At 42.4% G+C, this 25,565-nt stretch overlaps 1 protein-coding gene across 7 annotated transcripts in view; it reads right to left on the minus strand.

The window, feature by feature from the left end:
• The window catches only part of Ica1 (islet cell autoantigen 1), a 135,178-nt gene that overhangs the window by 40,227 nt on the left and 69,386 nt on the right, over nucleotides 1–25,565 (minus strand). The gene's annotated exons all lie outside the window — the stretch shown is intronic.

Here is a 25,565-nt window from a genome sequence, read left to right on the forward strand (position 1 = left end):
CACCATATTATATTATGGATGAGGAAAGCCAGTCACTTAAAAAAAATGACAGTCACTAAAAGTGAGTTATTTATGATGTATAAAATTGACATATATTTGATGTGTTCAACTTGGTAAATTCAAATATTAAATTATTTAACAAAATTCTTGAAGCTTAGAAACTGGGAAGATGAGTATTAAAAGCGATGCTGACTTATTACTTACAGCTTTTTCACCATAAGGTCCCAGGCAGCATACACAATGTCTCTTTCGTCCACCACTACCTCACCTGGCAGCCTAGTGCAAGGCAGGTACTGAATACATACTTGTTGAATGAATGAAGAACTTTCCTGTGCCATTTCTAAATTCCATAATTAAAGCCTTTCAAATGACTCCAGAAAGAATGATTTGGGGGCTGGCCAGATGGCTCAGTGGATAGGGACACATGTTACCAAGACTGATGACCTGAACTCAATTCCTGGACTCCTTATACTAGAAGAAGGAAACCAACTCCCACAGGTTGTTCCTGTAACCTTCATACTAGGGCTGTGGCATAGGTGTGCAAGTTTCTCTTAAAAAGAAAGTAGTGCCTTTATTTTTTTCATCAAAGTAAATATATTATTTGATATAAGTACAATTATTTCACTATCAATCATAACGTATTCACAGTTTACAAGTTTATGTGGGATTATACAATAATAGGAATAATAAGTATAAATAGAACAATTGATTTAATTTACTCACCCCATGCTGATAGTCTACTTTAGCAGTTATAATGATCTTCCCTTACTGATGATGACTTAAGCCTTCATCAGGGCAAGGGCTGAATTAGGGTAGGGCTGGCTCTCTGACTTAGTAGCCATGCTACTATGCTCCTTCAAACACTTTACCTACTGCCTGGAACCAAGAAGCCCAAAATTGGATTCTACCTAGAAATACAAGTTCCCTTTAGGCTTGTAGGCAACTGGAAAAATAATGAGGCTAAACATTTACCACCACATCGACAGAATTAATACCTACAAGAATCATGGCTACATGGATAGCTGCATACAAAATTTTCTAAGAATTCCTCTCAAGTCTCTGTCTGTAGTGCTGGAGAGACCAGCGGGCAGTAGCTACTTGTTCTCAGTTTTTCTCGCTCTGAAGACAAACATGCTGGAGATTGATTATTCTTTACTGCAGAGTGGAAACTCAAATCTCCCCTCCTGGGAGCTCTTACTGTAAGAAGAGTTTAAGAGGGGTCAACTATCATTGATGTTCTGCATCCTCTGGGAGGAGCAAAGAGATGGAAAGAACACGGGCTTCTGGTGGTCAGGGAAGAAGAGGAAATCCAGATGGACAGAATTTTAGCTGCTGAAATTTTTACTGTAGAGCACCAAGGGTCAGCATCACTCAACCAGAAGGGCCTCCCTCTTCTACTGGGATTCTGAAAGACATCTGTCCTCAGAAGGCTTTTCCTTTAAAGGGGAACAAACGTGTTTGGGACATGAGCTTCTGTGTATGTGTTCATTCAGTACATGTTATGGAGTACTTATGAGTCCGATGTTATGCTATGCATGGCAGAGATTGTCTGTAAAGTAATAACACATGTGAGCATCCTAATATAGTCACTAGATGTTTAAGAATGCATATACATTGTTAAGAGCATCCTACCATAACTTATAGTCACTAGATGTTTATGAATGAATGCACATTGTTATGATCATCCTCAGCTTCTAAGGAGAGAAGAGTTAGTAATTATAACACTACAAGAGAAGTGTAAGAATAGAACAGTCATCAGCCCCTTTTGGCAGGGCTACCAGCTCCCCAGGAACAACACAGACTTCTTATTAATTATGAAAGCTCTGCTAATAGCTTAGGCTTGTGTCTAACTAGCTGTTATAACTCAAACAATCCATTTCTATTAATTTACTTTCTGCCTCATGACTTTATTTCCTTTGTACTGCCCATCTTGCTTCCTCTGTATCTGGATAGCAACTCTGCCTCCTTCTTCCCAGTGTCCTCTTTGTCCCCTAAGTCCTGCCTAGCTATTGGCTGTTTAGCTTCCTATTAAACCAATTCAAGGGACACTTCTTCACAGTGTGCAAAAAGACTTATTCCACAGCATAGAGCTGAGACCAGAGAGAACATAGACAAGGGAATGTAGAGTGCTGCTAGGGTAGGGGCCATTGTAAGGTGCTGGCATTATGATTGCTGGGTGGCGGCATCATTGTAGGGTGATGGCATTAAAGTCCCAAGGAGTGTCCTTATTGTATCTTCCTATTGTACAATAAGGAGTGTCCTTATTGTATCTTCCTACACTTGGCACTGTGACTTTGAAGTCTCCTCTAACTCTGAAATCAGGCTTAGCCATGTGACTTGGTGCTGGACAGAGAGGCTAACAGATGTAAAGAGACGGGAAACTTGAAACCGGGAATGCCAGCGTGTTTCCACTTTCCCTCTGCCTCCTCTGTGATGGCCATGAGAACACACTCAGATTGGCCAGCTGGAGGGGTGTGAGCCACATGGCACGAAGAGACTTAAGGAGGGGGCTCAGTCATTATTAACAATCTTTCCCTGCCCCATAGCTGGCTACTGACCAGTGTGTGAGTTGCTCCGCCCCGCCCCCACTGAAACACCCTGTTAACCATAGACTTATGAGCAATAAAGAGATGTTTATTGTTGTAAGTACTTGAGTGTTCTGGTGGTTTTATTTCACAGTATGATTATAACCACAGATTATTGATGTAAACAGTCAGGAAACTGAGGGCTTCTTGGAAGAGCCAGTACCAGAGTTGGCTCTTAAAGCAAATCTACACATGCAGACGACCACCTTACTTGTATGGAAGTTCTAGATTTTTCTAATAAGATGCAAATTGGACTTTTCCCTTGGGTTCAAATTTTGATTTTTCCTTTATATGATCAATGCTCACATTCCATGAGAGAGTGTGCTTGCTTGCTTGTGTCCCTTGCTTATAACATAAAACTCATGAAGGCATATAGTTTGAAATGTGCCTCAGAGAATTTTGTTCAGCTTTTGAGGGGTAATTTTAGAAATGGAGAGGATTTCGATCTTGACCCGGTGAGTTCTGAGAGGCCATATGCTTTGTGTGTCAACAATGATTATTAAAACACTTAACGCGCTGCTGAGTTCCCAAATGTTCCGCCCTTTCCATGCCAAACAAGGAGGATGCGACAGTGCTGGGCATTTGGAATCCAGGACAACTTGTTTAATAGCTTGCGTCCCACGTCTCCTCTCTAAAACCCACTTTTTGCTAGCAGAGGACAAAACTCCAACGATCCAGCAAAGCACAGACCCCCACTGTGAGGGCAGTTTCACAAGCCTTCAGAAGCACCAGTGAGAATGTTTTCATTGTCCTTCCTCTCCATCCCATACAAATTCAATCCAATTACATAAACATCTTGAGGAGCTCCTGTGGTTTTCAAGGCTTTTTCAATTTTTTCATTCAAATAAATGCACCTTTTGTTTATTTCTTCATTTCTGTTACTCCACCTTTCTCTTCTTGTTTCCCAAACTTTCGGAAGTGATTATGCCTATCAGACTCTCTCTAGTCTGGGTCTTGTCTTCCCCGGGCAACAGAAATTCAATTTACTCAAGAAAGCAGCCATGTCTCCACTGCCAAAACAACAAGGCATATCTCTGAACTCATTCCTCCTAATGTGAAATTCTACCTTTTAGCCCCCAACTTGAACTACCCAGGGTAAAAGCAAAGTGATCCATCCTCAGTTCATTCTGCTTTGGCTAGCCTGTGGGGGCAGGGCTTCATGTTACCCCACAACCAAGTAACCGGAGCATACTTCTGTTCTTTTCCAAGGGTCTTATTTCCTTTAAGAACAAAAGAAAAAATTTCCACCCTTAATTTTAGATTTTCTTTCAGGAGATAACTCTCTCTCTCTCTTACACACACACACACACACACACACACACACACACACACACACACACACACTAAAAGGACTGAGCATGGCTACCAGTGTGAAAAGTACTCCAGTTGCAAGGTGAGTGTTGGGGGCGGGGTAACGAAAAGGCCCCAGGAAGAGGTAATAGAGCAGGTAATAGACTGATAGTGGATGAGCGTATCTGGGTTGCTGAGAACATGTATCAAGGCGGTATGGGAGGAGGCAGAAGAAAGTCAGGTCATATCCTGGCAGACGTACTTGTGGGCTTAGAATTTTAGTTTTTGACCTAGACATGGTTTTTGGAGGCTTTTAAGCAAGAGAGAGCCAAGATTTTTCCATTGGTGCAGTGTGCAGACAGGCAGCAGGAGAGAGACGAAGGTGGATAAGGATAGGCCCAAAGTCAAGGGGGATGATGGCAGAGCTTTAGCCTGAAGTGGTGATGGTGAGTACAGAAAACACTGTGCTGACCTAAGAGAGATTCAGGAGACAAAAGAGGCCTCGAGGAGGGAGTACATGTGAGATGAAACGACATCCTTTTCAGTTCGAGTCTGTGCCTACAGCTCTCTTCTGTACATGCCCCATGGTCCAAGCATTTCTGAGACTCAGACCCTGTCATTCATTGCCTGTCCTCAGCAGCTCTACACAATCCCTGCAATCTTTCATCTTTTATGCCTTTAAAGCCAGTGCCATATGGATAAGGGCTCTAAGTTCTGTAGTCACCCTGGATACATTAGCTTGGGTGTGCTAACTCTCTCTCTCTCTCCTAGACAGTTGCTTTAAAAGAGGGGGAAACCCATCCCCCACTACTAGCCCATTCTCAGTTCAATCTTTCTCTTTTCACACAAATTTACATCTTTGTAAATTGGGTCCTTTGATGCAGGAGGGGGTCTTGTCCTCAAGAGTATTTTTCTCATTGCCCAATGCAGAAGGCCAGGTTTCTCTCTGGTACTGCGAATCTTTTGGGCAGTTATGGCTGCCATGTTGCCAGCACCCTTCTTCCTGAGAACCTTATCAGATCATACATCTTTCCTCCTCCAACAAATTAATCCATTGTCTTTAAATTCAACTTCACTCAACTTCTCAGACACAGGCAGAATGAAGAAAGCAAAATTCTCACCCAAAATATCACACCGAGGGTCTCAATTCCAATTTCCAATGGAGTCTTTGCTCCTCTCCAAACCCTCATGAGGCAGCCCTCAACTGTAGTTCTCTCAACATCCTTCTTCTAGAAGAACAGCCTATTGAGCTGTCTACAGAATGCAGCGACTTTTGTAACCCAAAGTTGTGAACTCTTTTACATTCCAGCCACAAAAACATCTCCGGGTCTGAGAATCACGCGGCCAGGTTAAACACAGCATTACATTTCAGCCACAGAAACATTTCCGGGTCTGAGAATCACGTGGCCGGGTTAAACACAGCAGCAGCCCTCCTACTTCTCAGCCGCAATTCTTGTCTTAGTTTCTTTTCCTGTTGCTGTTATAAATACTGACAAAAGCCGTTAAGGAAAAAAAGCGTTTATTTCAGTTCACAGTTCAAGATACAGTCCTTGGCAGGGAAGTCAAGGTGCTTGAAGCCACTAGTCATATCACACCCATAACTAGGAAACAGGGATGAATGTTTGCTTGCACACAGCTCAGTTTCTCCGTTTAGATAGTCGAGGATCCCCTGATCAAGGAATGGTTCAACCCACAGCTCAAAATGCGACATCCCGTAGCAGTTAACATAGCCAAGATAACCCCGCAGACAGACAGAGGCCCAACTCCCTGGCGCTTCTAGAATCTGTCCACTGACAATTAGCACTAAATATCCCAGCATTTTAACCCAAGTTAAATCCATCATAATGCACCATGGTGGTCTCAGCTGGAGAAACCAGATCCTTTTTTTCTTAGGATTTTGAACTTGAAACAAGGAAAATTAGTCTCAATTTGGCAAAAGCTCTAAAGGCAGAAAGTCCTGACATTCGAGTGTCTGATGATGCACAGAGAATTGGTCTGCAGAGAAAAACTGAAAAGAAGCAGGGAGGCATTGGGGAGGTGGCTCCGTAGGTGTGTGCTCTGCAGTCATGAGGATCTATCTGAGCTCGAGTACCCATATCTATACAGAAGCCATGGCGACAGGTAACCCAGCCTTGGTGTGTTGATAGGGCAGTCGGCCTAGCCAAAAGGTGAACTTCAAATTCCGAGAGAGATCCTGCCTTCAGGCAATATGGTAGGAAGAGAGGAGAAGATGCCTGGTGTCTTTCCCTTCCTTTCCTTTCCCATGCATGAACCTAACACCCACACCTGTATGCTGAAGCGTTACTATATATACTGCATATACAGCACATGTGCGTGTGCTTGCACACCCATACCCGTTGGTGGATGCTTTTCCCGGCTGCCCAGACCCAAAATAATCACACAGAAGCTATATTAATTGCAATACTGCTTGGCCCATATCTTAAGTGTATTTCTAGCTAGCTCTTACATCTTAAATTAACCCATTTCTATTATTTTATATTTTACCACGAGGCTCATGGTTTACTGGTACTGCCATGCAGGCATCTTTCTCCTCAAATGGTTATATGGCTTCTCTTTGACTCTGCCTACTCTCTGTTCCTCTGTTTGGAATTTCTGTCTTGCCCTATTCTGTGCTGCAATAGGCCCAAAGAAGATTCTTCATTAACCAATGGTATTCACAGGATACAGAGGGGAATCCCCCATCACCTCCCCTTTTCTGTCTAAATAAAAAGGAAGGGTTTAACTTTAACATAGCAAGATTACAAATAACAAAACAGTTATTAAACAAGAATTAGTTACAACATTTATATCTACTTTATCTATTATCATAACTAACGAAAACTATAACTATCTATTCTTCAACTCCATCAAAGACTCCAGAAGGATATAGTACAACCTAAGTAAACAGGAAGTGCATTGTAAGCAACTTCCAAAACTCTAGAATTGACAGAGACATCTTTCTGCCTGGATAGTCACCCAAAGTTCTTCTGCAGCATCCAACTTCAGCCTACAGGCCCATAGTATTCAGCAGACTTCCATGAAGCAGGAAATTTCAAAGACAGTTCCACCTATATTGGCAGTTTGTCAGTCACTTTCGTCTCTATGCTACAGAATGTCTAGCAGACATTCTCTTTCAAGAAACAGGAATCCTGAAGGACTGTCTCACCTTCTTTAGACAACTTCAGCAGTAATTTTTATGTGGGTCCTTCAAGTATAGTCAAGCAGTCCAGGCAAGAGCAGTTTCTTGCCCAAATGGCTAGCAAACTCCATAAGAAGCCTCTTTGATGCCCATTATCCTCTTGAAGTAGATTGGTGCTGCCAGGAGTAGATTTGTCTCACTGCCATGAAAAGTCCTAAATTCTTAAAACATTTAAATGCCATATTCCGAAAACATATCTCACCATAGATACATATATACACCTAGATACAGCACATTACAGATACATACACACCCCACATACACACATACTACCACAGATACATACACATACCCATACACACCATAACAGATACACATACATGTGCCCCTACACACACACCATACCAAAGATACACATACACACCCCTTATATACACACACATCACACTACACATATGCACACATGCACACCTATACATACACACCACAAATAAACACACACCACAGATATATACACACACACCCTATCCCACCACAGATATACATATATACCTATGCACATCACATCACAGACACACACACAAAGGATACAGGGGAAGTAGGGAGAAGATAAGGAAGAGCTCTCTGATCAGCTCCCTCCTTTGCCTAAATGAGTTTAAAAATGGCTCCCTGTTATCTGGATCTAGTAGACAGTAACCCAGGCTGTTCACAAATTCTATGAGAGACTCCAACAAGTTTCCTTACAACCATCCCTTTCCATTTTTGGTTACTACAACCTTTCTGCATTTTTTTTTTTTTGCAATTGGAGAGGTAGTCACAGTTATTGCAGCTTTAATTTGCATTTCTCTGATGACTCAAGCCACTGAACTTTTCATTTTTACTTATCTTATATAATTTTAGTTACATGTCTATGCAGAGCTTTTGCCTAGTTTTAAAAGTGGGCTTGTCTTCTGATTACTGAGTAACAGGAGTCCCCCGTGTATTCTGAATACGAGTCACATCAGATATAACTTTGGAAATACTTTCTTCAAGTCTGAAAGTGCCTTTCATTTCTTAATAATGTCTTTTGAAAAGAAATGGTTTCACTTTTGATAAAATCCAGTTTACCAAGTTTTCTTTTTCTAGTGTGTGTTCTTTGAGCCTTAACAAACCTTTCCCTAGCTCAAGACATCAGACATTGTTTCCTTGTCCTTTGTCTTACAGAAATTTAATGTTCCTTTTAAAAACTATCTTTATATTTATAGCCATTTCAATGTTCTTTTGTTGCTGTTTGTTGAGATGGGGTTTCTCTGTGTAGTCTTGGCTGACCTGGAACTTGCTCTGTAGACCAGGCTGTCCTCGAACTCACAGAGATCTGCCTACTGAGTGCTGGGATTAGAGATGCGTGCCATCATTGCCTGGCTTCAAGCCCATTCTTTTGAGTATGGTATGGGATATGGTACAGATCCACTTTGTTTGTGGCTATATCACTGTTACAGCATCAGTTTTTGTAGGTTGGTTTGTTTTTTTAAAGATCCAGTCACCTATTGCACTACCCTGGAATCCATAGCAACATCAGCAAGCCATGTGCATGTGGGTTCAATTCTGGGTTTTCTACTCCGTTCCTGTTATTTGATGTGAACATTCTTATGCCAACACCATACCTGGATAATTACTATCAATTCTGGTAAGTCTTACAGTCAAGAAGTCTAAGTCCTATGACTTTGCTCTTCTGGGTTGTGTGTGTGTGTGTGTTGGAGTGAATCTATGGCTTCATATGCTAGCCATATGCTCCATTGTTGAGTTACATGCCCAGACCTGATTTTATTCTTTTCACAAGTATTTTGGCTATTTCTGGGCCTTCTACACAAACCTTATGGATTTTTATAATAAATCTTTTGGGGATTGAGAGATGGCTCAGTTTTGTGACCTCAGCTCAATCCCTGGAGCCCACATAAAGGTGGAGGAAAGAATGGTTTCTATGAGGTTGTCCTTTGTCTACACATGTGCCCTGGCACGCGAGCCTAGACAAACACCAAGCTCATATACACAGACACTTAAAAAAAAACTGTTCAGGCCAGGATATGCCTGTAGCCACAGCATTCCACAGAGGAGGCAGAGGCAGATGAATTTCTATAAGTTTAAGAACAGCCTCGTCTACACATGAGTACCAGGCCAACCAGGGATATATGGTGAGGCCCACTGTGGGATATTTGTGCACTATCTGAAGATGTATTGCTCTGTGATTGGTGTAATAAAGAGCTGAATGGCCAATAGCTAGGCAGAAGAGGACAGGCGGGATCTCTGGGGAGAGAGGAAGAGTAGGAGGAATCTAGGTGCACAGATTACACCAAGATGTCAGGGAAGACACTGAAAAGGCTGGATATATGGTACAAAGTATAGGTAATCGAGCCACGTGGGAGAGTGTAGATTAACAAAAGCAGGTTAATTTAAATTATAAGAGCTAGTGGGGCAAGCCTACGCTAATGGGCAAGCTTTCATAATTAATAAGCCGCTGTGCCATTGTTGGTGGGCTGGTGGTCCCAATGAGAAAGGACGGCTGCAGAGGTCAGAACAGGGTATCAGATTCCCCTGAACTGGAGTTACAGATGGTTGTGAGCCATTATGTAGGTTCTGGGCACTGAACCCATGTCCTCTTAACCACAGCCATCTTTCCAGCCCTTTAATTCTCTTTGTTGATGGGTATTATCATTCCTAGAAACTTTCACAGACAATTACGAGGAATACAATTGATTTTTGTGATGTTACCTTATTTCTTGTGATATTGTTAAAGTAATTTTAAACGTTCATTAAGATTCCTTAGATTTCTTCCTATATATCTATATCTATATCTATATCTATATCTATATCTATATCTATATATATCTGCAGTACTCTCCCCATATGTACAATGTTCCTTGAAAATAAAGACAGATAAACCTCTCCCTTGCAAATTTATGTGTTACTGACTTTTTTTTGCCTTTCCATATTGATACAGTAATGTGGAGTGGAAGGTGATTCAGTCAATGCTTTTACGGAGGAAGCAGTCTTTGCAGTCTTTCAGCGCCAAGCATTTCGTTGTAGCCTTTTTATCTGTCCCCATTATCACCCTGAGGATATGTTTCTCTGCCCTTTGTATGATGAGGACTTTTTGCCGGGAATGGACCTGGACTGTAGCAGGAGATCTTTCTGTCTCTGTTGTACCAGCTATTTGATTTGTTGCTTTTGGTCTCTTCCACAGAGCAGATTAATGGACTTTAAGCCGACCTCCACTCTTCAGTAACCGCACTCAGTCAAGCAACACTATTCTTTTATCTATTCTTAGAATTCACTCATTAATAATATTTTTTACAGCTTTACTGAGCTACAGCCCACATGCCACACAGGTCACCATTTAAGGTGTAAACTTCATCGACTTTCACTATATTCCCAAACTTGCATGAGCATCACTCAGTCAAATGTAGAACGTTCCATTAACTTGCCCCCAGAAATACCTTGCCTAGTTCTTTTTTTTTTTCTCTTCTAAATGGAAGAATTTCCTATGTAGCTCAGGTTGTCTTCTAACTTCCAATCATCTTGCCTCAGCTTTCTGAGTGTTATTTTGCTAAAGTTTTAATAATATATTTACTAGCCATGTCAATGAGATACATTACTATGTATTTTTTCTTCAAATGGCCTTTTCAGTTGTTCCCCCATCCCACCCATTGGAGGCAGGAGAATCAAATTGTAGGCCAGCCTGTGATACACGGAAAGACCCTGTCTTCAAACCACAGAACAGAAGCCAGAACAAACAAAACCAGAAATCAGTGAAGAGTTTACTCTTCTTCCTTGTTGTGCTTCCCTTAGAACGAGGCTGGAAATTTCTTTGCGGAAAGGCTTTTAGTAACAAATAGGCTATATTAGTAAACAGACACTCTGTTGTTTTTGTGTATTGTGAGGAATCGGTCCATTTCGTGTGAATTACTGGCCCCGTGGGCCTGAAGCTGTCCCTGCCGTCGTCCTCCATCCGAGCATCTGTAGGATCTCACTGGCTCCATGCTGGCAGTCCATGGCTTCTCTCTTTTGTTCCCAGTCAATCTAGGCAGGGTGTCCATTTGAATGATTTTTATTCAGCTTTTGGTTTTCTACATTGTTTTTTGGTTTATAATTTGATTTGTCTGTGCTCTTAGTAATTTCTTTCCTTACAGTAGAATAGGTTTATTTAGTTGTTTAGTTTAGTTTTGAGAAGCAGGTTACAGATCAAGAACATTCTTATTTTCCAAAGTTAACGTTCAATGGTACAAGCTCCCCTAAAGCATTCCTTTATGTGCATCCCACTCAGCTTGATACGTTGTGATTTCCCTTCTTCATTCTCAAAATGCATCCTGATTTCCCCTGTGATGGGTTCTTTTGACCCATGAGCTATGTGAATAGATATTTTTTTTTCTATTTCTAATAATTTGGGAGATGACACAGTTAAATACTTGCAACCGATTTATAGCTTAGCTCTGTTGTAGTTTCAGCTAACATTCTTTGTGATTTCGATTTTTAGGAATTTACTTGGGGGCTAGGTGCAAACTCCGTTGTAGAATATTTGTCTAGCACACAAGACTTAAAGTGGTCCTTATGGATTGCATAAAGCCAAACCTTGCTTTTACAAGATCCTGTCTCCTGCCAATGTGACAGGGAGAACGTACCCAGGAATTCTCAGTAATATGGTTACTGGAACAAGACCAACATAATGCCACCATCAGATGACAAGCCAGTGTGGATGGGGGAAGTTCTACAAGGCTGTACTCCTACATGACGAGCTCCAAGGGGTCAAAGGTTGTGGAGAGTGGAAGACTCGGTTGCCTTACAGGGAGGAGCTCCTATACAGGTTGCTAGATCTCAAGTGGTCTGATTGCACGAGCCTTAGAAGTGTGCAGTATTTCAAGAGACAAATCCATTCCATGTGAACTGCCAAATCTGTCAGCTTCCAGTTGTCCACATTTACTATGGCTTGTGTCTCTGTAGTATCTCAGTATCTCCACACTGATAGTTCATGACTTTGCTCTTTTATTCCTAACCAAAGACAAGAACACATGTATCTAACATGCACACGTGTAATGAGACTTACAGAAAATGAGGGGGACACTGGGAGGAGGACAGGAGGGAGGAGCGATGCCAATGGCAGTAGCCCTCATATATAAAGGGCTCTAAAAAATTAAATACAAACTACATTTAGCCAGAAAAGATGCAGTTCCAGCACAGTTTCTGCATTTTATTGCAGTTTATGGATAGAGGGGACCATGAAACATACCGAATACAGTGAGAAGGTACAGCTCCTCTGATGTAGACTCAGAGTAAACTCATCAGAACAGTCATATTTCCTTCCTAAGTTGTATATGGTTGTTGCGACACAGTGCTTACTGTATGCAGCAATCTGTTTTAGGCTTGGTTCAACACCATGGTAGGATTTACTGTATCAAACCCGAGTTTGTAAAAATAGGACAATATTTGCTTGTCATGCTATTTCTGGCATCTGTGAGCTCCCAAGGCTCACTGGCAGTGTTTCAGGCCTCGCAGACATGAGTTCTGAGACACCGCTCACACACATCTGGTGACTAAATGTGTCTGAATGCAACTACTGAACATTAGTCTGTTTCACACCCTGAGCTGCAGCGTTTCTGTAGGGCTCTCTCTACTCCATACCGTTTAAGCACATTTTTCCTTGATGGCCATAAAAGTGAAACAGGGGTCTAGTGGTTCTGCTTTCTTGGCTTTGGTGTGAAGGTGAAATCATCTGAAATGTATTTTCTGGCTCAGAATGTTCAAGGTCTAAGCAGAATGGCTAACATGCAAGCAATGAACTGGTGTGCACCTCTTCATGCAAGTAAGCAAGGCTCCTTGACCCAATTACTGATCCCAGGGCTATGACAGCAGGGGGATGTCCATTACTGGAGTCACATCAGAAGGGTCAGGTGTCAACTGAAGAGTTTCCCAGCAGCCACTTATTAGCTACTGTGAGCATCAACAAAGCTAATGCAGGCAATGATGAGAACACACCTATACACTTGTCTATGAGATCACAATGAGGTGAACAAATATAAACCCAACAACTTCACTGGTAATTTGTGGAGAATACCCGAATCAACGCACTGCTCTGAAGAAAGAGAGAACTGCATACTTTGCCTTTCCTGTCAAACTGTGACTCCAGACTTTGCTGGGATAGGAGGAAAGCTAGTCAGTCCTGAGTCATACAGACACACATGAAGCAGAAAGACAACATGCAATTAAGTCACCTGTTCCCAGTAGTGGGCCTGACTTTCCAAGGTTCCGCTTCACTTCCACTCCAGCGTGGTTACTTGAATGCGTTTGAACTTCAGCCTAGGCTGATCATCAGCTTTCCTACCTTCAAGTTTATTCAATTCCCCTCTTTCTTCCCTTCTTCCCAAGAAATGTTATTGAACACTTACAAGTTCCAGGTGGCTGGGTGTGTAAGGGATCCATTTGATCGTGTGTTTTCTTGCCTACTTTCTACTGTGTGAATGAAAGAAGTGCAAGACAGCATTGAGTGTGATGTTGGGGGAAACGGTGGCTTTTATTTTCTGTTTTAGGATAGAGCTCTACAAAAGTCTCCTGAGTAAATAATATTGGAGAAGAAATCAGGAAGAAGTGAGAAAGGAACCACTCAGACGTCATGCAGGAAGAGAATTCCAAGCAGAAAGAAAGATGAGTGCAAAGGCCACAGGGGCGGAGTACACGTGCTTTGTGTAGGAACTGGTCATATCCTGCAATTCTGTGTATTACCCTCTACAGGCCTATTAATCTGTAGCTTTGTCTACAAATATACAATATCTTAAACTCAATGGATGAGTTTATAAAGGTTTATGAAAATGTGCACACGATGATATGAATGGCTGTAATATATATTTACAGAGAGCTTGTGTGTGCAAGAGGAACCTCTGGTCACAGAGTATGTGTGGAGGCCAGAGGACAAACCTGGGTGCTGCTCCTCGCCTCCCACCCTGTTTGAGACAGGGTCTTGCCACTGCATACTCCAGACTGGCTGGCCTGCCTGCAGCTGTGGACTGTCAGCTTCGATCTCTAGTCTACAACAGGAGCACTGAGATAACAGACGTGTTACTGTGCCTTTACATGAGTTTCACGGATTTGAACTCAGGTCCTCACATTTGTATAGTGTGTGCTTTTTAACACAGAAAACCATTTTTCCAATGCCTTTCCATGCATTCATCATGGAACTAGTACATAGAAATTAACTACTTGAATATATTCATAAATTTTCTGTCCCTTACTTTATAGCATGGCATTTTTTTTCTAAGAAGGCAAGAAAGAAAAAAAAACAAAAACAAAAACAAAACCATATTCTCTGTAGTCCAGAGAATAAACGCACCAATTCTTAATAACAGTGGTCTAGCATTATATTTGAGAAAACTGTAACTAAATGACAAAGAAATGTTTTGAAGAACAAGATGTGTTAGGAACTGGCAATATAGATCAACTTTTTAAAATTGATTTTTATTGAGCTATACATTTTTCCCTGCTCCCCTTCCTTCCTTTTCCTTCCCCTTCAACCCTCTCCCACGGTCCCCATGCTCCCAATTTACTCAGGAGATCTTGTCTTTTTCTACTCCCATGTAGATTAGATCCATGTATGTCTCTCTTAGGTCCTCATTGTTGTCTAGGTTCTCTGGGATTGTGATTGTAGGTTGGTTTTCATAGATCAACTTTTAAAGGGGCTTTCTATAAGCTTGATGATCTGAGTTCAATCCCCAAACCCACATAACAGAAGAACAGAGCCAGCTTCTGCAAGTTGTTTTGCTCTGACCTCTACACACACGCGTGTCCCATTTCAATAAATAAATACACGTCAAAAATTAAATAATTAGATGTTTCAGAGGAAGAACAAGGAGACGGGGGGGTGCAGTAGGCAACACTGGTATTGGAGATTGTAAGTCCAGAGTCTACATGGTGATAAAGCCCAATGCCTGGGCTTGTCATGTTCAGGACCTCAGTTAAAGAAAGAATCAGAGCTAGAAAGGCACGTGGGGATGTGGAGGGGCAGGCAGTTCTCCATGAAGAACTGGACAGATATTGGCTGAGCCGGCTTTTGATCTAAGTTGGGGAGCTTGGTGCGCAGGTAGATTTGAGAGGGGGGAAAGTTGAAGTCAATAAGGAAGTGGAAAAAAGGAGAAAAAGAGGGACCTGTACTCGGATCTGGCTGTGTTAGAAGGTTAACAGTGCTTCTGACACAACAAGGAAGATGCCACTGTCACTTCACTTCCTCCTAGCCACGCACTGTGACTTTTAACAACTTGGCAATAAAGGATATGCTATGAGAACATTAGGTTCCGGCTTTGCGCTGAATTTGTAGGACAATAAAGAGAACCTCTAACCAGAACCTCCACATCCATGGAAACACTTCACACTAGACAAACGTTTGTGTCTCCATCTGGACATCAGACAGCCCCACAGACTCAGCCCACCCATGTTTGTAACAGTATGTCATGTGACTTTCACTCAGACATTGTTGTTTCACAAACGACCAAGCCCATCCAAGTTTTTCTGCACTCTGCTTTCCAAAGTCCAGGTTCTAGAGTGTTTTGACCACAAAACCAAAAGTCAAATGGAGGTCATAGGTTGAAGAGTCATTTTGGAGTACCATTTTACAGCCGTTTAATGCTGCATTTTCCTCATGGTAGAAAAGAGAATGAGAGGAGAAATGATTTGCCTTAAATCAGCCTCGCTGCAGCAGGGAGAGGAATGACCCCGCTAGGATCTTTCATCTCCACACTAGACCCAGGATGACTGTGACACTTCCATGTCCTTCCACATCACCTCAGCACCATGTCCTTCAGGCCGTCTACATTCCTGCCTGGCAGCCACAGCAGGTTAGATCAGCCTCTGTTTCCCCGTATGTCCTCTTCCTGGAATGCCTTCCCATGCTGTGGGACATTTGCACACTGTGTGAAGATGTGTTACTGTGACTGGTGTAATGAGTGGCCAAGAGCTAAGCAGGAGGTATAGGTAGGACTTCTGGACAGAGAGAACTCTGGGAAGAAGAAAGGGGAAGTCACCAGTCAGACACAGAGGAAGCAGGTCATGCAGGAGGAGAGGTAAAAGCCATGGGCCACACGGCAGCACGTAGATGAATAGAAATGGGTTAATTTAAGTTGTAATAGCTAGTTAGAAACAGGCCTAAGCTTAGGCCAAGCTTTCATAATTAATAAGAAGTCTCTGTGTTGTTATTCGGGAGCTGTCTGGTGGGACAGAGAAAGACTCCTTACATTTCCACATCCTGTCCGTGTGATAATTTTTACCTTTCATGCCTTCACTCAAAGCTCTGTTCCTTTGAGAACCTTTCCTGACGTGCTTCTCAGTAAAACCCACAGCTCTCCTTCTCTACAGCCGGCACACAGAACGGTCACTACCAAAATGCAACTCCCCATGTGTGCCCAGCTCCTATCTGCATTATAAGCTTCAGGAGGTAGAGGTTACACTCTCTGATTTTATAAAGGGAAAGTGATATGCCTTGCAGTATGCAGGCATGCAAAACACCACTGAAAAAAGGGAGGTTCCTGGAATGGGTGAAAACGGGTTCCTCCTCCAGCAAAGCTTTCCCACTGTTAATTGCTGCTTTCAGAAGTCCAAGCACGCATGGTTTGCTGGATGACTACTCAGGTTTTCTCGGACACTGCGAGTCTTCCCCATTGCCCCCAGCAGCACTCAATGATCCACATACACAGGCTCCCAGTGGAATTGCAGAATGCCCCTGTAATATGGTTTTGCTTCTATTTCAGTCAGGAAGAAGGAAACTGGGGTTTAGAACATGAGGCAATGTGCCCAAGCTTACTCAACTCGGAGTCGATTTCACTACATCACTGAACCCTCTTAATTTTGCTAAATCTCAGATCCCAAACGATGGTGGTAGCACTGCGGAGACTGCTTTCCCTTGCCACTTTGTTAACCACCCTAATGCAGTAAAAGTTTGTCAATCTAGCTTCTTGTATTAGAACTCCAGCTGTTACTCACTATACAATGACATCCTGAGATACAGGATCAGAGGTAGAGGTACACGAAGCTGAAATACAGGCATTTAAACTATCCCAAAGCGTATAATTAACAATATGCAGATGCATTTCTGACTGCAGAGGCCAGCATTCACATCTTAATGCTTTTCATGTTTACTCAGTTGGTAATTTTTTTTTTCCTGTTTTCTGTTTTTAACTTAAGGAACCAATTCTGTCATCAGAAAACTTAACTGACTGGAGTCACTTCCTCTTTCAGGTCATTAGTGGAAGTAGTGACTTGGGTCACAAGACTGAGGGCAGAGTACCAGTCTTATCTCTAATTTCTCTCTAATATGAGAAGCACACACATCAGTAGATGGCAGAGAACAATGTTTCCTTTTTATCCTATCCATAGTCCTTGTGCTCGGCAGTAATTTTAAACACATTTTAAAAAAATGAGTGTGTGTAATGGGGGGGGCATGTGACACATTTCCATGTAGAAGTAGAATCTATTCTCTCCTTCTACCTTTTTGTGGGTTCCAGGGATGACACTCATGTCTCCAGGCTTGCACGGCAAGCATCTTTGCCTGATGAGCCATGTCACAGGCTATATACTAGAGTTTTTAAATAATGTCATTACTTCTTTTGGCTATTTCATTTATTCATATCTATACATGATTGGAGAAGTTAATAATTGGATAATACTTCTTGACTGCAACATGCTAAACCTGCCTGCAGTTTACAGTTAGTATGTTTAATGTTGACCAGTCTCTCTCTCTCTCTTGCTTTCTCCTCTCTCCTCTCCTCTCCTCTCTCTCTCTCTCTCTCTCTCTCTCTCTCTCTCTCTCTCTCTCTCACACACACACACACACACACACACACACACATCATCCCATATAAGATGGTTAACTGCTCTTCAGAACATGTCTCTGCTTGGGGGAGCTTTATTCTCTGTAGAATGTAGAGGGATAGAGAAGACTAGGCATGTAGCAGTTCTTGGCCACATCTTGATAGAAATGGTTACAGTCCAGTTAGTTCCAGATCAGCAGCCTTGGAACACTTGGGTCGCATCATTTATATGCACCTAATCCATAATGTTTTGATCAGCAGTCATTCCTTTCTCAGCACAGGCTTGACAACACAAGTCTTCCACTGGGATAAGAAGGTGCTCCTGTGGCTGAGCCAGCGAGCTGCTTTCTGAAATCCAACTCCTCTTCCGTATCTTTCTTGACTCTCCCCCACAGAAGTGTAGCTACGAGACAGAGTTTTTTCCAGTGGAATAGGCAGAGCGGCATCATTCCCAGGCGTGCCCTATAAGACATGTGTTCTTTCTCTTTCTTGAAGATTGGGATGTCATATCAATCAAGGATGGAAGGTGAGGGTCCAGGACTGTAAAGTGGTTGCTTGTCTTGAATTTTTAATGGAAGACACCCTGATAACTTAGATACCTTCCTTGAACTATTTTGGGTATCTCTTTGCACCCTAACCAAGCCTATACTATCCTAACAAAGCAAGGATAGAATTAAGAGGCAATTAAATGACTTAAGATTCTAGGTATAGCATTGTAACTGGGTTAGAGTTAAACAGTACTGTAAAAATTGACGCTTAGGCTATTGGCCAAACAGTATTTTCAGTTAATATAGTGTCTGTGTGGTTATTTCAAGTCTTGGTGGCAGGAGATGAAGGAGCAGTCTCTGACAACAATGAGTAATTATTAAGATATTTTTCTTACTAACAAACTAAAAAGAGCTAGTTAATTTTCTAGCATTCTCTGTATTCAGAAATTCACGGGTTTTAACCTTTCACAACTAAGGTCAGAATCACCATACATTCTGTTGGTACAAGTGGAACACAAATAGGAGAGTGTGCACTTTGAATGCTTGCTGTCCCAGAGAAGTGCATGCCCCTCCATTTCTATAGAGTAATGTTGGGCCTTAAGTTATAGATGTATATATTTTTAGGCTCCAGAAGGACTAGAGAGAGGGCAAACACACTAGACCAGCTGAACCTTATATCAATAAGACACCATGAATTCAACAGAGGAGGGCTCTACTCTTGATTTAAAAAAAAAACAGCTGAATTCATGGAACTAGCCATTTTGTTAAGAAGTAGAACGGAAAAAGGTAGAAATGGGGTAGCTTTAACCATACTCCTTGGGGAAATGTATTACAGTTAAAAGTCACAAGATAGCTTTCTCACTTCCCAGGTCCCTCAAAATAACCCCCCCTAGAATTTAGTGCTGCAAGAATAATTCACACTTGAAATAAGATTTAATGATCTATTATGAATTAAAACCTCATGTGCCTAGCAGCTCAGGGCACACTGCAAGGAGATGAAAGAGATCTGAAAGCCTACTTAGCATTGTTTTGGATTAACTATTTTTAGGACACACACACACACAAAAAAAAGAAAAAAGATATATAAAAACTTTTGTGTTTTAGTTTAAAAAATTGAATTAGCCCAGAATCAGTCTTGAACAGACGGGCTGAAGAGATGGCTCAGTGGTTAAGAGCACTACCTGCTCTTATAGAGGACCTGAGTTTGCCTAGCACCAATATCAGTTAGTTTACAGTTACCAGGAACCCTGGCTCCAGGGCATCCTACATCTTCTGGCCTCCGAAGGACTTCACTCTTGTGCACAAACTCCCACACACTACACATTTAATTAAAGCATGGAACAGAATAAAATAGAATATTAAAAACAAAATGGTCTGATTAAATTTATCCATCTACTATTTATCCATCCATCCATCCATCCATCCATCCATCCACCCATCCATCTATCTACCTACTTGTCCACCCATCCAAGGTATGATTTCTAGTTATAATTAGCAAACTATTTGTATTGATGGACATGTAAGTTATATAATTTTGTAACAATAATGACCCATATTATTGGGCTATACACTTTCATTATCACCACTACAAAGCCTCTCTTAAGCATCTCCCCTCTTCTTTGGTCTTAAAGCACCCTTCCTGGGACTACCAAAGCAATCTTCCCCCAGGCCACTCCCCTGGGACCACTTCCTGGCTCAGAAACTTTCATAATGACGTAATTGCAAACATTAGGCTCCAAGGCACACAGTCAGAACTCAGACTTTCTCCCCTGTGTTATATCACCTCCAATGATAGATGGACCTGTTAGAATCACAGGTAGGTGTGTTACTTTTAATAATGCGTGAGGAGTAGGTATAAGAATCCGGCGGGAACTTTTGGTAGAACAGACAGAGATTAATATGTGGAAGAGGACATGTGAATGCATCTAGAAGGAATTGAGGGAAACAGAAATGTGTTGTTATTGCTTGAGATAGGCTCTCACTCTGGAGCCCAGGCTGGCCTGAAATTGTAGCCCCAAGCTAGCCTCTAACCCATTACAATCCTCTTGCCTCTCCTCTGAAGTGTTGGGATTAGAAGTGTGGGCCAACACACCCAGGTCAGCGTGAGTACCAGGGTTGTGGGCAACCCAGATGCTAATCCAAAAACAATCCTGTGTTTTTGTAGGTAAAATAAGGCCCTGCGGAAGGAAAAGCATTTAGGCTGTGCTTTCACTGAGCAGGAAGAAGATGTAATACTTGTAATTTGATGGAAAGATCTCCTGTATTTGTTTTCTCGGTGATTCAGGGAGGAGGGCCAGAGGCCTAAGCCAAGCTGCCATAAGGGCAGATGCAGAAGCCTGGCTTCCCAGTGAATCTGTTTCCATAACTGCGGAGAGGAGACGATGAAAATAAAAACCAGAGTGAATGAACTACAGGAGCCAGGGCGCATCTCAATCACAGCACTTGGTTCATAAGCATTTGCTTAGACATGTGTCTCTCCCTCTGAACACTGAGCCCATTGAGGGCTAGGACCGGTTTTGTTTGACTGCATCCTCAACGTTAAGCCTGGAGTCTGGCACAATGCAAGGGCTTTGAGTAAAATGCCCCTGAATGGATGGATGGATGAAGGAATGAAAGGAAGAAAGAAGTGAGAGTAGAGCCTGATCAACTGAAGTCATTATTCCAGACAGAGGCTTCGGGTGCATTTACACCAACGCTATTGTTTGACAGTTGATGTGAGACCCACGGGGATAAAAGGGTTTGTTGAGGCCCAACAATGGGTTTCAAGCTAGAGCTGGGCCCAGAACCTGGGACAGCAGGATCCTTCTCCTTCTCCCCAGGTAAGGAGATGGAAGACAGCTCTCAGTCACTCTGTGTTTGTCAGCTGGGGATTGGGGATGCAAAATACATTTTCCCAAGGATGCAAGTTTTTTTTCCCTCCACCCACCCCCCTTTTGTAATGGTGGTTCGGTTCCCAGGCCAGGCCACAAAAGCTTATTTACCCCAAAGCTGAGCACAACTATAAAACCAGCGGTAGCTCAGAGGCCTCCCTGAAGCCCCAGCTAGAGTTGCAGTCCAAAGGGCAGGTGGGCAGCTGGCTTTGCAGTGGGGTGGGCAGCTCTGCCTTGAGCAGACCAGGAGAGCCGGCGGGGGTGGGGCGGGGCAGGGGGCCGGGCAGGGGGCCCGGGCAGCAGCTGCAGGAGGCTTCAGCAGCTTCTGAATGCCTTGGTGGTTCCTAAGTGGATTGTTTGTAAGTTGGGAACTGTCTGTACTCAGACGGATTTCAAGAGGTACGGGATCCTATTTCACTTGAAGGCCCACAGTAATGAGGGTTCTTTATTCGTAATGAAGTAGCCACTAATTGGAGGGACAGGCTCGGGAGGCCTGCTGGAATTCTGTACTCCTGGACCAGAACTGAGTAATATTATGCAGTAGCCTGGCAACCTCTTGCTTTTGCACAAAATTCATATAAAAATCTACCATGAACGCTGGTCTGACGTCACTGTGTGTATTATTAATAATGATAATAACAGGGTGTCTTATGTGCAGTATTAGGCTGAGGATGTGAACGGAATTCTCAGTTTCCTCAGCGTTTTCTCCCCAGCAAGACTGGGAACATTCGGAAAATCCTTCCCTCAGAGTGGGCTGAGAGCCTGTGCCTTTGCCCGGAGGAGACATGGCTCCAGTGTCTTAGCTCTCATCCAAGGGATGAACTTTTTCCTTCCTCCTCCTCTTCAGAGAGGCAAAAATATTCCATAGACTCACAAACGCTGCAAGAGTGAACACAGGAGGAGAAACGTCAACAGACCTGGAAAAGTTACCGTAGGGAACCGATTATAAGAAGGCAACACAGTTAGCCTTCCTGGCTTTAATGAAATATGGCCAACTGCACTGGAATGTTCTGGTGCCCCCTGGAGGATTCTGAAATCTAACAGAAGTGGTTATTTAGTACCTTTCTTTGGATGCCTCTGAAAACCCTAAAGAGGCAATGTGTTTCTTCTCCCTGGTTCAGACAGACTTAACCCAGCTCAGCCACGGCAGAGGGACAAAGGAGGAACGAAACCTACCATTTAAAAGGCTTTAGCCGCCATACGTTTGTCGTTAGAAATGGGGGCTCTTGGCTCAGAAGCAGAGCCTATTTTTGGCTTGTGAAGTTTATACATCCAACAGTGCAAAGTTCACTGTTGCATGTGTGATCTCTCAATTTCTGGACCGAGTGTTTAGTGAACAAGGAAGTTTGCTTCTGCGAGTCTTGCTTTGTCTAGTGCAGGAAAGTTAAACATTCTGGAAAGTTAAACATTTAGCTTCTAAATTTTTACTGCTCTGGGAATCCTCAGGGACGTGACTCCAGTATGACGAGGACTAAATAGTCGTCAGCATTGTTTATCCCACAGTCACAGAACAGCCAGCAGATGTGAGGAACCATTGTCTGACCCCACTGTGCTCGCAGGGTTAGAGCTGCCCATCGGCCCTCCTGTCCAGTCTACCCTGCGGTTATTACATGGGCGCACAGTAAGACTGGCACCATCTACTCTTAGATCGCTGGGCCTGAGAGACATGACTGGGCTCACCAAACCTGCAAAGAATTATGTCACTGCATCATCAAAATTATATCATGATGCTTGCACTATGAATACAATATATTTTATAATACTGCCCAACACTGTATTTATTAATATATTATCTTCTAACGATTTCAATGTCGGTTGTTTGATACTTTTGTGTACTGAATGCTTATTTTATAAATTCAGTATTATAAGGCAATTATTTTCAAATTTATCTCATGAGGTCACCAAACAGACCTCAGACGTGTAGAAGGGGTACAAGAATTCTTTGTGTTCCTGGACACCTCCCTTCCAGTATTCTAAAATGGATACATATAATACATTTGCCATTTCCTTTTGTAAACACTGAGAGGGAGAAGAAGGAATTATGAATAACTTCAAAGTTGCAAAAACTGAAGTATTTTCCCCTAAAACTAGGAAGAAGACAAGTGGAAACATTTTCATTCAGTGTAATTCTTAAGGTCCTAGGGAAATAAGACAAGATAAAACACAGGATATACAGACAGGAAGAAGTCCCACTAGCCCTGTCTGCAGATGCCATGAGCCTACATTTGAAAAACTCTAAAAGACTAAGTTAGAGAACCCTTGCAGCAGGATCCCAAATTAACATAAAAATCAGTAGATTTTTTTATGTAACAGTAATGGGCACAATAAGAAAGGCAGGAGAAAAACAACGGTTCTTACGATGGCTTGAAAAATAAAGTCAAACAAAGAGGTGAAAGTTTTCTTTCCTTCTTTTTTTTTTTTTTTTTTTTTTTTTTTTTTTTTTTTTTTTTTTTGTTTTTTTTTTTTTTTGAGACAGGGTTTCTCTGTGGTTTTGGAGCCTGTCCTGGAACTAGCTCTTGTAGACCAGGCTGGTCTCGAACTCACAGAGATCCGCCTGCCTCTGCCTCCCGAGTGCTGGGATTAAAGGCGTGCGCCACCACTGCCCGGCCGAGGTGAAAGTTTTCTACAATGAAATGTTGAAAGTTCTCAAGGAATATATTGAAGAAGGCAGGAGAAGATAAAAAGACTTTGGAAGCTCATGGATTGGTACAACTAATTTTGTAAAATTAGCTACATTACTAAAAGGGATCTACAGATTTAATGTAAACCCTATCAAAATTTCAATGACATCCTTTATGCATATGAAAAGTCAATTTAAAAAACATTGAATATAAAAAAAACATCCTGACATTCATATAGAGACACACAACTCTATAACAGCCCAAGCCATGGCATGTAGAAAGAACAATGCCTGAATTATTGTAATACCTTATTTCAGATTATACCACAGAGCCACAGGAACACAAGAGCAGACACATAAACTCTTACGGTTTGTAATGTAAATGCCTCTCCTAAGCTCCTGTATCCTGAGCCCTTGGTCCCTAGCTATTTGGGCAGTTATAGAACCTTAGAAACTGTGGCCCATTTAACAGATGTGAGTTGTTGGGGGCAGGTTTTGAAGGTGATAACCACTTCTGCTCTGGGCTAAGCTCTCTGCTTCCTTATCAGACAGAGAAGTGGCAGTTGTACAGGCTCTTGTGGCTCAGACCAAGCTACCCTAGGTGCTTTGCCTTCTCTGCCATTATGGAACTGATGTGTGCACAGAAGTAAAACTCTTCAAGCTGCTTCTGTCCAATGCTGTCACCATGATGAGAAAAGGTAAGGAATACAGAACACACCAAGATCATCACTGTTACTGTGACCAAGCAGTCCATAGGCCTTTGCAACGGGTTCAGAATGTGGAAAAGTTTGGTGATGCAGGTTATGTCAGCTTTTGAGGACTATGAGCAGAGATCAATGGGCACTCTGGTGGTGGTGTTTCAGAAATGCTTAGGGAAATACAGACTAAAGACTGTGTTTCAATGAGGTTTCAAACAAAAACAGCCAATGACTGCACCACAAATAAACCCACCCGGTTACAGCCATCTGAATGTCAGCAAACATGCTCAGACAACAAGAGTGCTGGGAAAACGTGGCTACCACATACAGAAGAAAAAAACTACACCCCTATCTCTAACTCTATACAAAAATAAATTGAAAATGGATCAACGACCTTATGGCAAAACCTGAAACTCTGAAACTGCTGGAGAAAAACTGTCTTAGTTAGGGCTTTTGTTGCTGTGAAGAAATACAGTGCCCATGACAACTCTCATAAGAAAAACATTTGAGAGGACTGGCTTACACTTTCAGAGGTTCAGTCCATTATCATCATGGTAGGGAGCATGGTGGCCTGCAGACAAACGTGGTGCTGCAGCCCTGAGAGTCCTACATCTTGCAGGCAACAGGAAGTCAACTGCAGTCTCACTGAGGGAAGCTTGAACAAAAGAGACCTCAAAGCCCACTCCCACAGTGACACACTTCCTTCAACAAGGCCACAACCTCCTAAGAGTGCCACTCCCTTTGGAGGCCATTTTCCTTCAAACAACCACAAATAGGGAACACAGGTGAGGGAAGGACTTCCTACAAGGCTCCAATAACTCAGAGAACAAAAGCAAGAACGGACAGGTGGGACTGAGAATCTTGTGCACAGCAAAGGAAACAATGGTCCAGGGAAGAGACACCTGGAGAATGGGGAGAATCTCTGCTCCCTATACACCTGGCAGGGGCTTGATATCAAGATACAAAGAACTTAAATGATTAAGAGACAATTCTGCTCAAATTGTCCAATCAGTAAGTGGGTAAATGAATTATGGTGAGAAAAAAGACATAGCACA

This window comes from Alexandromys fortis, unplaced genomic scaffold (assembly GCF_014885135.2).
Source record: "Alexandromys fortis isolate MF-2015 unplaced genomic scaffold, M_Fortis_MF-2015_v1.1 scaffold_110, whole genome shotgun sequence".
NCBI lineage: Eukaryota > Metazoa > Chordata > Mammalia > Rodentia > Cricetidae > Alexandromys > Alexandromys fortis.